General features: G+C 45.0%; 1 long non-coding RNA gene across 1 annotated transcript; it reads left to right on the forward strand.

Annotated features, from left to right (window-relative positions):
• The first annotated feature begins 945 nt into the window (after positions 1–945).
• On the forward strand, positions 946–5,146 carry LOC119809165. Its single transcript, XR_005284632.1, has 3 exons — positions 946–1,213; positions 2,093–2,119; positions 5,037–5,146. It is a non-coding gene; the product is annotated as an uncharacterized LOC119809165 (long non-coding RNA).
• Positions 5,147–6,252: the final 1,106 nt, after the last annotated feature.

Here is a 6,252-nt window from a genome sequence, read left to right on the forward strand (position 1 = left end):
CGACAGTATTGTCAGGGATACTGTGGGGACTCAGATGAGACAGAGCACAATGCAAACACCTCGGTGCATGGGAATGGAAGTGGGGACACATCTTAGTCTCTCCAGGTGTGTATATTCATTGCCACGTGCATGTGTGTACAGAGGTGGGGGTTAAGGAGGAGGAGAGACTAAGATTCTCTAGCAGAAACTAGTTTGAGTGAGTTTTGGCTTGCATCGGATTTGCATGGAGCCAGGGTAAGTTGAACTAGAAGGTAAATGACTCAGAATACCCAACAGATGCCCAGCTCTGCCCTTGGGTAGCTTTCTGCTGACTCTGAGTTCTCATTGCTCCCTTCTCTGACCTCATGTCTCTGTATGCTTTCTCTCTCCCGGCTCCAGACACATTCACCTATGCATGGAGAGCGCTAAGCTCTTTCTTGCCTCAGTGCTCCGGCACATAGTAAGCCAATTGCTAAGAATCTCCTCTTCCTCTTGTCACTGCTACTCAGCCTTCAGATCTACACTTAGGGGCCAATAAGAAAAGACTGCTCCAGTATCTCCTCTCTTTCATTACCTGCAGCTTGGTTCTGATTACTGCTTATAATCACTTCTCTATCCTCATGATGGACGGAGTCACCATCTCCTCCAGTATTCCGGGATGGAATGGCTAGTCTCTGGCTCAGCACCATACCCTCAGCATCTAAGCAGAGGTCTGCACAGGGCATTCAAATAGAATCTCAATTTCTCTCTCTCTCTCTCTTTCTTTCTCTCTCTCTCTCTCTCTCTCTTTCTTTCTCTCTCTCTCTCTCTCTCTGTGTGTGTGTGTGTGTGTGTGTATGTGTGTGCGCACGTGTGATTAAAGCAAAGAACTACGGGTGCAATGCAGCTAGACTTAGATCCCTATCTGGGCTGACTTTTCCCCGAAGTTGTCCTTCTTACACTTCCTGTTTTGGAAGTGGGGCCACCCTGCCTGAATGTGGGTCTGTGCTTGTAAAGCACAGCTTTGCAGCATTGCCCATCTGTTCCTGCAGCAGATGCTGCCAACTCCCTGTCCCTGAGTCCAGCAGGAGTGGACCACATGTCAAAACCTAGATGGGCCTACAGCTCTGGCTTTTGTCCCCAACAGGCTGCAAGTGCTGAGAATCCAATAGCCCACCCTGCTGTCACTGCTGGATGATAGATAGAGTTGGTGTCACTTTATCAGCTCTCATAGGCCCTGATGAAGCATCTCTGGGTATGCCATTTTTACCATTTCTTAGATGTCCCCAGAAGGTCAGTTCTTTTCATATACAGCGGCAGCCAGTTTCGTAATGCAACTTTACTGCATGGTTTCTTTTCCCTGTCTCCTTTGCCCACTCTTTCTTACACACATAAATGGCTTTACCCTCTCTTCTCCAAGAGACTAGTATGTCAAATGCCATTGCTACATAGTGTAGACACATGCTTATCAGAGGACCAAACGAACACAATGGTCCTGTAAGATTGGATGGAGATTTCCAGCAGCCATCGTAACACAGCAGTGGATTTCATTGTTCATCGTTTGTGGTGATGCTGATATGAACACACCTGCTTAGCTATTAGTATCATGAAAGCTCAGAAGCATGATTATACACAGCACCTACTACTCCAGAAGGTTAATCCAGGACCATGTTGCTGGTTTATATATTTATAATAATATGCTTTTTTCCTTTAGCACTACTGATCAAAATGAGCTTACTGTGCACCAGTGTGCCAGGTTATGCCAGCAGCAGCCTCCTAACCTTATGTCTACCATGCTTCCTGATTACATCATTTCTCCTGTGCTTGAGCCCAGGTTTGGCTCACCATAGCCTTAGAAGCAATACGCTGTGCTCCTAGGTAGCCTAGGGGTGTCCTAGGGTGTTCCATCTAGATTTGGGTAAGCACATTGTTCCCTGTTTTGTACAGTGACACAACCAGCTCAATGCACATTTTGCTGAGCATTTCCTTGTTATTAAGTGGTTTTATACCATTTCAGGATTATTATTACTATATAATGAACGCCCACAAGATGCTTCTGTTTAGGTTTGTTCATCAAATTCTCCCATGAGCCCTGCGAATTAAACATCCCTGACTTTTTTTTTTTTTTTTACAGAGGGAGATGAAGAGATACACGAGAGAGGTAAACCAATTGACTTAATGCACACAGCTAATTCACTAGAAGTCTGTCATCAGCTCAGGGTGCTCTTCGTTCCAGGACCCACGGGGCAGGGCAAACTCCATATCAATCAGCTCAGGGTGCTTTTCATTCCAGGACTGACAGGGATGAGCAAACTCCACATCAAGCAGACAACTCTGGAAAGGGCAAGTTATGAATGAGGCTGTGAAGGACGTGTTCAGACACCAACCTATCTATACTTAGAACAAAGTGTCCGGTGATGGAGCATCAGTTATGGTCCCCATAAACACACAGACTCACCAATGCTGGTGTGTCCTCATTCGGACAACACATGCCAGGATGCACACTCAGGCCCATGCATGTCTGTTTACACACTCGTCAGACCCATGTGTGCCAATGCATGCACACTCAGATAATACTGCAGTGTTATATATGCACCTATTATTAGCACTTTTAAGTTTCCTACCTTAAAGCAAACAGTATAGAAGGGGTGGCCTGCCCAGTATTTTGTTCTTGAGCTTTTTGATGTGGGAGACTCCTTAGGTCATCTGGCTGGTCTCCTGCACTTAAACACTGTTTATACAATGGGCCAGCATAGAATGAGGCCCTGTCAGCTAAGAAGGACCATTTTACCAGCCATAGAATTGGCTCTTGGGATCCTGGGATAATGACAGGTTCCTCAAATAGGAAAACGAGGAGGATTTTGTAGAGACATTTTAAGGTTTAAAATCACATGGTAGAACTAATAGGTTCTTTGCTGTCTTTAATTACATTTATCGTGATGCAAACACTAAGATGCTTTGCTGCCGTCATCTCAGATGGCATTGCCAGTACAGAACGGAATTGCAGTGCTCTACTGAGCATAGTGTGGTGCTTGCTGTACAAGCACACTGTTGTGCTCACGTGTGAATCAAGGACTGATGATCAGGGATAACGTTGTTGCCCTCTGTGGAGCTGTCACATGGATCTGAAGACCGAGGGGCTTTAGTAACCTGTTCAGGAATGCAGGGAGTTATACGAATCTTTGGACTTTTATATCCTCCATACCGAGACCACACACATCTGCCAGAATTCTACAGTCCTGGCAAGGGGGTCATGGAATGGCTTGTTGTTCCAAGGGAGTGAGCTAAGAGAAGTGATCTTTCAACTGTATGATCTGCAAGAGTAAGGACCACTGACGCCACTGTGCCAGGAGCATCTTGATTGAGGAACAAACACAGATTTGTTTGTCTTCTGGTGGACTTGGTGGAAGTCAGGTCGCCAAAATATTCATGCAGGGATAGAAGGCCAGTAAGCTGAAAATTAGCTGTCCAGAAAGAGGAAAGCCACGTGAACATAGAAAGTCATGGGAAAAACTTTTGCTAATGTTCCTACATAGTTTATATTACTTGATTTATTTCAGAATTTTCCTTTCATCATTTCAGATCTCTTTTGGTCACAAGAAAGAACAGTCACGACAAGCTTTAATCAAGGGGAATATTATAGGTTAGGCAGGATGACCTGATAGAGAAGTGAGGTATGGGCTGGGAGCATAGCTCATCTAGTAGAGTGCTTGCCTTACTCACATGGGCCTGTGGTTCTATCTCCATCTCCACAAAAAGGGAGAAAATAAATGAGACGGGAAGTATCTTCTCTAAAGAGCTAGAAAGAGGTTAGTGCCTCTGTTTTGGAGGGCTCATGTATGCATTGCTACAAGAGAAGTGGGGGTTCCTACAAATTTAAATTTATTGAAATAGTTCACATATGGTAAAATGAATGAAGTCACGTTCATTGAGCTTCGATGAAGACATAGGCACTCAATCTGTGCCATGATTTAAGCACAGAACATCCCTGTCACTGCCTCCAGGGCCCATGCCCCTGCTCCTCCTGGTGATTTGAATGTCTCTAATTTGAGTGCTGCTATTCTTTCCCTCCATGCGGGCTTCACAGAAGCGAATTCTACAGAATCTGTTGTATGACTTTGTTCACTTAGCACTATGCTTCTGAGAACAACAGGCCTCCTGGACAAGAAAGGATGTTCCACCATATAAAGATAGATGAACTGACAGGACGAATGTGCTCCCTAACACCACCACCCCACCATCACCCATGCCCCGTCAGCCATGAATGCTGGCAGTCAGCTCATTATTGCGGATACAGCCTTGACAGCAACGATAATATTCAGAAGCCTGTGCTTGATGTTTATGAAGTCTCACCCTTTTCCCCTGCCCAGGGCTGAGATTCTAGCCCTGCACCAACACTCCTGGAATGTGGGGCTGGGAATGGAATCTGGGCCTTTTTTCTTGCTAGGCAAGCACTTTACTAAGTTACATTCACAGCCCTTGCCAAGCTATTTCTAAGAATATTTTGTGATCTTCAAATGGCATGTTCAAATGAAGCAAACACCATCTGCATATTTAAACTCTGATATTTTCATTGTAAATATTGCCTTTTTGTATTCAAAAGAAAGATCTGAGTTTAATATTCAGTTTCTTCTGTGTGCCAGAGTAGAGACTGCTGGGATTCATAGTTGGTTTTTTTTGATCCGTAGAGTGGAAATAGTTATACCTTCCTAGAAATGGTGGAAAGGATTCAAAAATATGGTATATGTAAAACCTAACACCATGTAAACAAAATATGTGACACTTAACACAGTTGCTCAGAAAGGATTGTTATATTTATCTGGTTCTAAATATATAAGGGTCTGAAATTAGTTTGTGAAATTCAGACTAAACTGGCGTGGGGTTGTGTTGTTGAAGCTCTGCCTTTGAGCTCTTGCATCAATGTGAGCAGACTAGTAATAGTTATTGTACCATATGTTACTTGTATATATATGTATATATATGCACATATATTTATATGAATGCAACTTTCAAAGCTAAAAATCTTAACATCCCCCTCCCCTTCGCCCTTTCCAATACCTGCTCCATTCTGTTTTTAGTGTTAACCTGTTACATAGGATCTGAGCATCAACTTAGTTACTAAATTAGTAAAGAAAGTCAGATGAGAAGAAGAGGACCCTCAGCGCCACCATCGGCCACCATGGCGGAGCTTCCTGGCTTCCAGGGGGATTTCGCTGCCACGTATCTAGTCTCACCCTGACCACACTCTGAGATGTTCCAGGCGTCTCTGTGCTGCTCGTCTTCAGCCAGCCCTCCTCTTCCCACGTTGTCCCTTCACTCCAGCTATTTCTGCATGTTTGTATGTGCATGCACATGTGTGGGGGAGGGGTTAGAGGGAAACCTTGGTTGCCATATCTCAGGCCCCGTCACCCTCTTCACTTTATTGGAAAAGGCCTGTCACTGGCCAGGAACTCATGAAGTGGGTTGAGCTAGCTGGTCCCAGGGATTCTTGAATCTCTATCTGTCTCCCCAGGACTGGGATTGCAACTGTCCATCACTAGACCCAGCTTTTCTTTCTTTAAAAGAATTAAGGAATAGCCGGACAGTGGTGGTACACGCCTTTAATCCGAGCACTCAGGAGGCAGAAGCAGGTGAATCTCTGTGAGTTCAAGGCCAGCCTGGTCTACAGAGTGAGTTCCAGGATAGCCAGGGCTGTTATACAGAGAAATCTTGTCTTAAAAAAAAACAAACAAAACAAAACAGCAACATCAGCAAAAATAAGCAAACAGAAAACGAATTAAGGAATTTGTGTGTGTGTGTGTGTGTGTGTGTGTGTGTGTGCAGGCACAGATGTACCTCAGTGTTCATGTAGAGGTCAAAGGACAGCTCCCTAGTCTGTTCTCTCCTGCCCTCTTATAGGGTCTGAGACTCAAACTCAGGTCAACAGGCCTGTTCACAAGCACCACTACCTGCTGAGATATCACACTGGCCTCCACAATTTTGCGTGTGGGTTTTAGGGATCGCACTCGCTCTTTGTACTTGAAAGGCAAGCAGTCTGCTGACTGGGTTGTCTTCCCAGTGTTCTTCAGCCCTGACACTCCAGGCTGTCCCGTTTGGTGGCTCCTGACTTATTACCCAGGTGGCCAACTTTCTTTTGCACCCCCCCATCTCAGAAGTCTTGGGGGAAAGCGGGTGAATTCTCGGGCATTCAGGTATGCCATGAATTACTCTTGTTTGGTTCTCTTATTGGAGGACTGGCCAGGATGCAGATAACCAGCCCTCCAGGTCCTAGATCTAGGCAAACAGAGCTGTTCT

The sequence above is a fragment of the Arvicola amphibius genome, chromosome 3 (assembly GCF_903992535.2).
Source record: "Arvicola amphibius chromosome 3, mArvAmp1.2, whole genome shotgun sequence".
NCBI lineage: Eukaryota > Metazoa > Chordata > Mammalia > Rodentia > Cricetidae > Arvicola > Arvicola amphibius.